Source organism: Sinocyclocheilus grahami, unplaced genomic scaffold (assembly GCF_001515645.1).
Source record: "Sinocyclocheilus grahami isolate Dianchi unplaced genomic scaffold, SAMN03320097.WGS_v1.1 scaffold125.1, whole genome shotgun sequence".
In the NCBI taxonomy this organism is placed as follows: domain Eukaryota; kingdom Metazoa; phylum Chordata; class Actinopteri; order Cypriniformes; family Cyprinidae; genus Sinocyclocheilus; species Sinocyclocheilus grahami.
The window spans coordinates 411,160-421,482 of record NW_015505304.1 but is presented as its reverse complement, the minus strand read 5'-3'; the positions used below and the strand labels follow the sequence as shown (position 1 = coordinate 421,482).

The following is a 10,323-nucleotide window of genomic DNA, read 5'->3' as shown; positions in this document are numbered from 1 at the left end:
GACATGTTGAGTTTTTACCAAAAAGTTCTATTTTGGTTTCTTCTGACCATATGACATTCTCCCAATCCTTTTCTGGATCATCCAAATGCTCTCTAGCAAACTTCGGACGGGCCTGGACATGTACTGGCTTAAGCAGGGGGACACGTCTGGCACTGCAGGATTTGAGTCCCTGGCGGCGCAGTGTGTTACTGATGGTAGCCTTTGTTACTTTGGTCCCAGCTCTCTGCAGGTCATTCACTAGGTCCCCCCGTGTGGTTCTGGGATTTTTGCTCACAGTTCTTGTGATCATTTTGACCCCACGGGGTGAGATCTTGCGTGGAGCCCCAGATCTAGGGAGATTATCAGTGGCCTTGCATGTCTTCCATTTTCTAATAATTGCTCCCACAGTTGATTTCTTCACACCAAGCTGCTTTCCTATTGCAGATTCAGTCTTCCCAGCCTGGTGCAGGTCTACAATTTTGTTTCTGGTGTTCTTTGACAGCTCTTTGGTCTTGGCCATGGTGGAGTTTGGAGTGTGACTGTTTGAGGTTGTGGACAGGTGTCTTTTATACTGATAACGAGTTCAAACAGATGCCATTAATACAGGTAACCAGTGGAGGACAGAGGAGCCTCTTAAAGAAGAAGTTACAGGTCTGTGAGAGCCAGAAATCTTGCTTGTTTGTAGGTGACCAAATACTTATTTTACAGAGGAATTTACCAATTAATTCTTTAAAAATCCTATAATGTGATTTTCTGGATTTTTTTTTCTCATTTTGTCTCTCATAGTTGAGGTATACCTATGATGAAAATGACAGGCCTCTCTCATCTTTTTAAGTGGGAGAACTTGCACAATTGGTGGCTGACTAAATACTTTTTTGCCCCACTGTATATACTATATACGCTATACAAATAAACTTGAATTGAATTGAATCGCGAGTTCACGTTTTACTGCAGGAGCTGACGAGCGCCCTTGTTGTTTTTGAACAGAAGCCGATAAGTCCATTTTAGCGAATCAGCACGCTGTATTCAGGTCAGGTGACAAGGCTACTTTCACTTTGAAAAGACGTTCTAGCTGAGAGGAGTTTTTTCAGAGTGATCTAACTAAAAGTGATCGAGGATGGATTATTTCGACAAACTTGATGAACCCGTGATATCTTCTTGATATTACTTGGAATGCACAATAAAAAAAAACGTGATTTCTGAAAATAAAAAAATGGAGTTATCGGTTTTTGCAAATGAACTCTTCCTACGTTAGGCCTATTAATTGTAATGATTTAATTTCCATGGTTATTCAAACAACGAATAAATTATATAGAGAAAGTGAGCAAAGAACACAACGGAGCTTTTTGAAACTCCGAATCAGTTAAACCATTGCGTCGCAAAATTATTCACGTTTCAAAGCGCTTTCAAAGATCGGGACGTCAGAGTGGGTTCATGGGATGTTTTTATCTCCACCGGGGTTAAAAGTAATTCAGCAGAGGCAGGGATGCATAGAGCAGAGGGGGGGGGGATCCCCCCCATCCCCTCCGGATATATATATATTTATTTTGACAATAATATTCTCTGAAACTTTATTACACTTTTCTCCTCCAGCGAGTTCCATGCTGTCAGCTTTGAGTCATCCTTGCTTTGTTGATTCGGCATGGAGCAAAAACATGAACTGGCTTCACTACAGATTTTCCTGTTCCCACTGTCTATTTTTTAATCCAGATCAGCCGACTCTCAAATTCTGCCCGTCTTCCCTCTCTCACTGTGGTCTCAGTTGCTGTTCATTAAAACTTTATCTTGCATATGAAGGTCATGTTCATAAAGCAGGTTTTGCATCTGTGTGCATTTAGGCAGTTGCTGGATTGCTTGCTCCTCAAAGCTATAAAGTTCCACCTCTGTTCCACCATGTTAAATACAATTTGGGCATTAGTACCTCATGCAGTCTTGAGACTGCCCTTGCCCCATCATTAGCCTCTTAAACCATTACAGGACATGAGAAATGGCTTTATTCATCTTGATGATCACAGGATAATAACCACCAGCTATTAACACGACCCACAAGCCCCTGCTGACCTCCCCCCTTTCTTTCTTTCTTTCTTTCTTTCTTTCTTTCTTTCTTTCTTTCTTTCTTTCTTTCTTTCTTTCTTTCTTTCTTTCTTTCTTTCTTTCTTTCTTTCTTTCTTTCTTTCTTTCTTTCTTTCTTTCTTTCTTTCCCCCTTTCTTTCTTTCTTTCTTTCTTTCTTTCTTTCTTTCTTTCTTTCTTTCTTTCTTTCTTTCTTTCTTTCTTTCTTTCTTTCTTTCTTTCTTTCTTTCTTTTTCTGTCTGTCTGTCTGTCTGTCTGTTATAATCATCTGGCTATCTGTAAGTTGATCTCTTAGTGGATGAATCTGTGTGCATTCAGTGGCTGACAAATGTGCCATTTGTGAAATCCCAGCACCTATTCCAAATATTTGCCATGATCTGTGCGTCTGATGGAGAGGAGGCCTCGTATAGAAATCTTCAGTCTCTTAACCATCAAGTGCAGACTGGAAAATCACTTACTTTGGGCCAAAGGGGAAAAAGGCATAGGGTGGTGGTGTCAGGGGGAGTAAATGTTTGCCCTGGTCACACACACACACACGGGAGCGATCTCATCGGTTGGGAATGCTGTGGTGTTTACCTATTGCAACGAACCCACCTGATTGAAGCTAATCTTTATGGGCTCTGCAAACAGGACTTTGCCTCCTTCTGCATCAGGTGCCGCAAGAACACATCAGATGGCCATATGGTACATTAGATATCATATGAATGCATATCTTGCATCCCCCATGCACATTTTCTCGGATTGTCGTCTCTGTTTTATTTGGCCTCATTTTCTTTCCCCCGTGAGAATCTTTCTTACTTTTTTACTTTCATATCAGAATGTCCTTGATAATTGAATTGTCCTTTAAGTGCCTCTGATTTTTCTGACAGTCGGCGGGTAAGCAGTTCCTTAATTGTTGTCTGCCATAGTTTAGATCGAAGAGAAAATGGAAGACCTCAGCTGAAGGGCACTAGCTCTGAAACCCGCTGAAAATGATCAGAAGATCAAAGTTGTGTCATTAGTCCCGTGAACGCAGATCATTCCGTTCATTCCATTTTCTTTTTCCACGCTCCCATTTTCTCTGTGCCCCTTGTCTCAGCCTGTGCCGTGGGGAAATGAATTGGTTATTTTTGGACATTGGTGGTCCTAAGCTTTAGTAATAGGAGTGAGGGGGTTCGGTTGTGACCGTAAAAGCAGTCAAGTCTGCAATAAACCAGCACCCATTCTTAATGTTTTTCACTGTATATAGTAGGGGAATTTACCGTTAACCATTTAACAGGTTTTTACTGTAGCATTTTTACAGTCTTTTACCGTTAAATTCATGGCAATTTTTTACAGTGTACCTGTATTTGTTTAAGTTATTATTACTTAATCAAAACAACCCAACTGCAGTTTGATTGATATTACTCGGAATGCACAATAAAAAAACGTGATTTCTAAAAAATGTTTTAAATTAAGTTATCGGCTTTTGCAAATGAACTCTTCCTACGTTAGGCCTATTAATTGTAATGATTTCATTTCCACGGTTATTCAAACAACGAATACATTATATAGAGAAAGTGAGCAAAGAACACAACGGAGCTTTTTGAAACTTGGACATTGGTGGTCCTAAGCTTTAGTAATAGGAGCGAGGGGGTTCGGTTGTGACAGTAAAAGCAGTCGAGTCTGCAATAAACCAGCACCCATTCCGAATGTTTACCTTTGGTGCTCTTTAAATCAGCATGGTGGAAAGGCACATGCACACGGATATATTTCTTAGATGTTAATTCGACTTTGAGTAGTGAGCAGGTAAAATCCATCTATCCCACTTGCACTGGCTGGAACTGTTCCATGTGATCACAAGAGGAGGCTGTTGAGTTCAAATGGATCTGTAGCTTTTATCTGCTGTACAAAAGCACCGTCTTTCATCAAGATCTGGGATTTGAAAATAAAATACAAAAAATCATAATCTTTACAGAGCAATTATGAGTTTACAAGGACTTTGTAGGTATCTGATTACCTAGTATTTAGAAGAAATGTGTTTTATCCAAGGAGACTGCAATACACTAATTCCAGGGATCTAATTGGAGCAATTGAGTAAGCTGGGGTGAGTTATTTTGCCCAAGGGACAATTGGTGTCCTTTACCCGGGATTGATTCCAGTTAACTATGTTGAATCAGTCTAGAGCTTTAGCATTAGAATAAAACAATCAATATTATTAAAATCACTCACATTTGTGTGTTTCTCTTTGGGTAGGTGAACTGACAGTAATAGTGCTTCAACTGGATGTACTGTAACATTGGTTAATTTAAAAGCCAACATGAAGAAACTTCCACATTCCTATTATACATAATTTAGTTCCATGCATGTTATTACGGAATTAAGAAAAACTTTTGGCTTTACAACTTTCTTTTTATCTAAATTTTCTAATTCATTTTTATGCATTTGAGCAAATTATTGACAAATTTGTGTGAATTCATATAATCATTTGGAATTGGTGCATTTTTAATTGTAAGTACTTTTATAGCGCTATTTTGTTCTCTATTCGTTTTTTTTCTTATTTTCTAAATATTACTATTTAGGTTTATTTTTATTTCAGTTTCAGTTTTTATTAATTTTCAGTTAGTAATTTTAGTCCTTCAACTTGATTATTTCAGTTAGATGGCATGACAACATTTCATATTTTTGTCTAATCTAATATTCATATTTAATTTAGTTTTTTAAACTATATCAATTAACAAATATTTTAATAATTTTAGTTTTAGCTGATAACTAGTTAGGATTGCAGTTTTTATTATAAAGTGTACATTTTCTTTCGGATCTCATTGTATGAGTTTTTATGAAATTGTAACATTTTGTCATGACATTTTATACCTTGTTTTGGTACATACTGCCCATTTTTTATGAGCCAGTCAATTCCTGATGAATAGAATAATAATGTATATATATATATATATATGTGTACATATTTATATTTTTAATTGATCTTAACTATTTTGATTCAATACTTCTCAGTAGTGAATGAAAATTATCTTTAGCAGCATTTATAATATACTTTTCACTTTATCTGCCATCTTTTTTTGCACTGAGCTTTACATTTAATACATTTGACAGTTTTGACCAAAAGTGTTTGTTTTTCTTTTTCTTTGTGTTTTGTAACTATACCTATTTTTTTCTCACTGAGCTTTACTCAAGAGACTTTCTTTGAATTCAAGGTATTTTATTTTACTTTGTTTTTTCCCCCTGCAAATGCAACCTTGGAGTTCCATATTCAACTGTTTAAACTACCGTAGCATGCATCAATATGCATTATGTGCCAAAATGAGGTATCTTAAAACACAGCCTAATTCAAAACAACTTTAGGTGTGCTTTCAACAATAGCATCTTAATGTTATCCCTTTATAGACAGCTCACTAGGTTTTGAAATAAAGCAAGTATGTTACATGTGCTCAGGTGGACTTTTATGTTGCTCAGTCAGATTTAGTGACAAACAGGAGTGGCGCACTCCTGACGAAGCGTTTGCTTCTCTGCGGGACTGTTGTTTCGGTAGCCTAAGGGAGAAGACGTGAGATGTGCTGGCACAACTGTGGCTGTCTCCACTAATCATGTTGGCTCCTTCTTTGTTTTATTAATAAGAGCATTCCTGCGAGCTGATGCAAGACTCTAGAAACAGCCTTTGTGGGACTTATATAAATAGACCTGTATAAGGCTTAACATGATAAAGAGTTATTAATCTGGTAAGCTGCTGAAAAGAAAAAAAAACTACTGAGAAGGATGTCTGTGTGTGCTAGCGTGTGCGTAACGTGCAGAAAGAACTGTTCCACAGGTGCAAAGGAAGACAAAAAAGTGAACAGCCCCTGAAAAAAATGTGAAACGGTTCCACATATGCCTTGAAAAGTTCCTATATAAAGAAGAGGACAGGAAAGACGGAGTAAATGAATGAGTCAGTGATAAAAAAAAAAAAGTGGGAAAGGACTGGCAGAATAAAGCGGTATTCCATTTTTATAAATATTGTTCAAAGTTGTCATCTTCTATTAAGCCCGTTTTATTTATTTTTTTAGATCTGGGTAATGCTCTTTGTAGTTAAATGGAGCTCTGGTGTGTGCCGGAGAGCTGAAGTTGCAAATTTAAACCAGTCTGTCGACATTGCCAAGTTAGTTACAGCTTGAATCCTCGCATTATTTTAAACATTGCTCCTTGAACATAACTTTTTAATGTGAAAGAAACTCTTTAGCTGGTTTAATGTTTGCCATATTTTCTTTCACTGAGACCCAAACAAGAGGGAAAAAAGCAAAACATGTAAAATTAAATTTCAGGTATCACAGTCAATTATCCGTTACAGAGTTTTCAGTGTTTTAGAGGCCAGTAATAAGCTTTTATGTGAAGGATTTGAAATATACTCATTTTCATCTGAAATAATAAAGACTGATTCTGTTAGCTGGCACTGGCCGTCTACCGTCTTCACTCTGGTGTAATGATCCGGGCTGGAAGTGCTGAATTCAGGGTGCATTAGTGGGGCTTGTGTTTTGGAGTCGGACCGGAACGCAGAGTCCAATCTGCAGTCTGGGGTTGCAGATGTGCTGATCTGGGATCAGCCAGCTGGATCCGACAGCCTCAATCCTCTTCAAAGCTCTCAGCATGCCGAGCGGGCCATGAAAGACTGGTTCAGAGGTACATTCACTTCCAACTTCAACGAATATGTGCTTCAGCCGCTGAGCCTGTCGTCATTCGAACGTTTACAGATTCACTCTTCTGCAGAAGTGTAGCTTGAGTTAATTTATTAAAAAAAGATCATTATAATCTACATCTACAAAAATACACAGTGGTATTCAATTTAATTTTTTTGGTTTAATTTAGCAGGTAAAATGCCATGTTGGTGTAGTGATATTTCATGAAGTAATACTTTGTTTTAACATGAAAAATATATTTAAAGACTTTTTTTGGAAATAATTATTATAGACATCTACAATAATACATTGAAATGTTATTCAGTATACATGTTATGTTAATTATTTAATTAAAATTAATTAAAAAATGTAGTAATTAAAAATTATATATCTTTTTTTTCTTTTTTCGGGATAAATTATTAAGATCTTTATGTATATATGTATGAATTTAAGGTATAAGGAAATCTATATTTTACTATTGGTTAGACCACACAAGTCATTAAATTGAAGGTTAAATAGAGTACATTCCAAGAACTGTACTTGTTTTCAATTAGATTTTTTTTCTTCTTCATATGCCATTGACTCATCTGCTTTTATTGCTTGAAAAAGCAAAAACAGCTGTAGGCAGGAACACCTGATGCTTTGTCTACAGTTTACAGTGTTGACGTCTTCAGTAAATGGTGTTCCCTAAACAATAAAAAAGGGAGCTGGGAAAAGACAATCTACCTTTCACCTCTGACCCTGTTGGAGTACTGGAAGCTTTTAGTCCCCGCTGGGCTTGCTATTTTTTGAGAGGGTGTGAAGTGACGGCCCACCTGTATGAGATTTACCCACGAGACCTCCGCCCCTTGGCCTACCTGGCTCAGACGGCGTCTTTTCAACCCTGCTCTCTCTGAATCCTCTGTTCCCGTGCCAGCCGCCGACTCCGACCCTGAGCACAGGAACGGAACTGCAGCTGCCTCGGGGGTAGATGGAGAGAGAGAACGAGAAAGGAGTGAATGGAGGATCTTTGCTTCGGGGAGGATGGGATTTAGTCATGAGTGAGATAAACTGTGGCTTGTTTCGCCATCTCTCTATTTCCTGACCTTGTTTGTTTTTGTGTTACTTCCTTTTGTGTTACGCATATGGAAAAAAAAATCACCAGAACTACAAAGCTTTCACTTTTTACTAAAATGCACTTCTGGAGCCAAATCAGAATTCATTGCTGTCTTACCTTAGCAACTCTCAGCAATATAAACAGCTTTTAACAGGCAGTCACAGAAGTTCCCATGATCCCTTGTTGTAGCCTCAGTACTTGCAGAAACAGGATAGAGAATGAATCACCACCCCCTCCACCCTTTCTTGTAAGTGCCAAAGAAAATCTGCTGATATTAGAACATAAATGCATTGCGTTACCATGTTGCGAAGACGCTGGTCCTGGGATTTTTGTTTTATCTGTTGCAAGCTTTTTTTGTTAATTTTGTCCCTGAAGCAAAGGCAAGTTTGGTCCCATTTCTCCTCCGTCCCAATTAAAAGGCAAACGTGCCTTTTTATTTGTTATTTTTACTTCGCCCTCCCCCAAAAAGCACATTTTATCTCTTCGATCTGAAAAAGAACACCCACCCTTTCTGTATCCCTCACTCCCCCTTCGAAGAAAAATGCACCTTCCTCTGTTCTCACAGGTCAAAGTTCAGCTAGAGGGGGCTTCAGGGGCTAAACAAGATGCAGCAAGCCTCGACATTGGCGGCTTAGATGAGCTTGCCAAAAACAATTACAAGACGCTGCAAACTTCTGTCTCACAGCCATAATCAAAGGTTCCCTGTGCAGATTTATTGGGCTGCTTTATTTACAACCATCCATTATAGCGGCAATATACACCCATTACGGGATATGACAAGGCTTCATGCTTGCTTACACCCCGGGCTGGTTAATATGGCAGTGATGCACTCGCTCAGCAGCTGCTCGTTCCTTCAAGTCTTGCGTATCTCAAAGAGCTTGAGACTCTTGCATATGATGAAAAAGAAGCTGAAGCTTGGGTTTTAGTATTGTCCCCTGAATGTCTGGGTGGATGTAAATTAACCTTGCATGGTTTAGAGTTTCTCACAAGTCCACAGACAATAAAACTACCCACATTTTTGGTTTGCGCCCCCCATGATACAAGACATGCCTGCATCCTCTTCAGTAATGCGAGTTTCGCGTGACTGCCTCAGTTGACAGCTTTAGGTGAAGTATATAACTCCTCAACCAGGTGCATTTAAGTGATTCCTACTGTGAATTACTGGACCCATAAAAGCACCCTTGAGTTTCCAAAACGTCCTGATGTAGATCTGGGTGTAGAAGCAGGTATAAAGAGTTTTCTCTATCTGTGTCTTCAGCTGTTGTTGTGGCGAGCTTTACTGCACGGCACGTACTACATGTGTAGATAATACCATTCCCACAATGCAATCGCAATGCTGGGCTTCATGTCATTGAAATTTGTTTTTAAGTGAATATCTTACGGTTTTCATAAGCACGTCAATGACAAATAAGAAGGCAAGGTTAAATAAAGCAAGCAAAATGTAGTGAAAATCTAGATGAAAACACACATGCAGAGTTCTTAGAAATGTACTCTGTGTGTTCCTGTTTGTATTATGTAGTTATGCAAAATGTTTATACTATTTTTAAATTAATTTCATGTGGTGTTACCAGAAACATTTGAATACGTTTAAACACACACAAAACATTTGATTTATTCATTTACACAAATCGTTAATTTAAAAATATTGTAAAATATAATATTATACAGTCTGATCTAACCTTGACAACTATTTAATATATCACTACTTAATTTTCTTCTCAGGAATCTTGATCTTTTATTGGCTTTTTCTTCTTTACGAATAAGCATATTAATATATAAATTATTATGTTAACTCACATTAAAAAAACAAAACAGAAGAGGTGTATTCAAGTAATTTTATGTGTGAATTGCATGCTTAATGTATTTTTAAATAAAAATGACAACACAATTGACATATTTCCTTTTTTTAGTTGAGGAGCACTCATTATTTTTCTAATAATACTATACACATCAATAAGTCACCGGTTCACTGAATCGTTCACTCATTTGAAGGCTTATTTCTTTCTTCTTGAACTCGTCACCTCTTAAAGACAGTAAATGCATTCCTGAAGTTGCTTGTGTTTTTGTACGGCTGATAATAAGGTGTACGAGAGGTTGGTGTTTCTTTTGAGTACAGCTTTTCTAATTGAAAGGGCTTCTTTGTCACTTCTTTGATGCATCAACACTTTCTGTCAAAGACAAATGTCCTTCGATCAAAGCTGATGCACTGTTTTGTAACCTTTGGTAAAAGTGAAAAGCACTGCACTCTTTCACAGGCACAGACACAAGTATCTCTTCAGGCAGACCTTTGTTGCGCCTTCCTCCGTGTTTGTGTCCTTGGCTGCCATTGGCTGTTCAGAGGCTCAGGTGGTTCTTTAGGTATATCTAAATAGATGTATGGCGCACAGCTTGTTTACTATGTTCTTATCAAGGTTAACACCTGTGTCACTGTATTTCTACTGCATATAAACACTTTCTGATGGGGATTGTGAATCTGTGCTATTGGTTAGTGTGTATTTGCTTTTGTGATAAAACACATTGCCTATGTAGATTGTAATATTCTTTCTAGGACT

General features: G+C 37.8%; 1 long non-coding RNA gene across 1 annotated transcript in view; it reads left to right on the top strand.

The window, feature by feature from the left end:
- The window catches only part of LOC107590147 (uncharacterized), a 63,795-nt gene that overhangs the window by 33,382 nt on the left and 20,090 nt on the right, over positions 1-10,323 (top strand). The gene's annotated exons all lie outside the window — the stretch shown is intronic.